The sequence below is a fragment of the Sinocyclocheilus grahami genome, unplaced genomic scaffold (assembly GCF_001515645.1).
Source record: "Sinocyclocheilus grahami isolate Dianchi unplaced genomic scaffold, SAMN03320097.WGS_v1.1 scaffold739.1, whole genome shotgun sequence".
Taxonomy (NCBI): domain Eukaryota; kingdom Metazoa; phylum Chordata; class Actinopteri; order Cypriniformes; family Cyprinidae; genus Sinocyclocheilus; species Sinocyclocheilus grahami.
Genome location: NW_015505918.1, coordinates 454632 through 455345, shown reverse-complemented (window position 1 = coordinate 455345; position 714 = coordinate 454632). Strand labels below are relative to the sequence as shown.

Here is a 714-nt window from a genome sequence, read left to right as displayed (position 1 = left end):
GGCTGGGAATAACCATTAGAGTGCAGTGTAGTGCAGTGTTGAAGTTTCACTTGTGTAGCGCCGTTTGTCCTAGTGTAGGTGTACGGAGTGAAATGTTCGTTGGACTTATTTAAATGTCTCTTTACATAACGGTCATATTTTTCTATGTATAATTGTCAAATAAAATGATAATTTTCTATAAAATCCTAGTGTTGTGATATACCCTCTGGCCTCCATTAATCTGATTGAACCTCTTTAAGATAAAAGAGAGGTTTATTACAATATTTAGTAAAATTGTTAAATCGCTACGCCCATGGCTAAATGCATAGCATTTTAGTAAAACTGCTAACGTTACAGCAGCGCGGAAGATGAACGTGCATGAGTTATTTTATTTAATCTGTGTTATTTTAATGTTTTTTGACCTAAAACTAGAGACTGATGTTAATGTGTCTGCATTCAAGCATTTCAGTGGGCTTAAACCGATCACCCTTTACAGCAGATTTAGTTCACAAACAACTGACAGCTTTGACCTAAATATGATTTTCCGTTACAATAATTAATCCTAAAATTCGACATTAGTAACTTACTTTTAACAGCATCAGACGCGCGCGCGCTCACAAGATCTCCCAGTTCTTACTTGTGAATTCAGTTCACTGGGGACTCACACTAAATGGATAATTTGAATCAGTGAGTTGTCGACTCAAGAACAGCTGCAATCGGATCATTCCAATTCGT

The 714-nt window shown here is 36.6% G+C and overlaps 1 protein-coding gene across 1 annotated transcript in view; it reads right to left on the bottom strand.

Moving 5' to 3' along the window:
* Positions 1–714, bottom strand: part of LOC107560699 (complement factor H-like) — a 70461-nt gene that overhangs the window by 51758 nt on the left and 17989 nt on the right. The window lies entirely within an intron of this gene.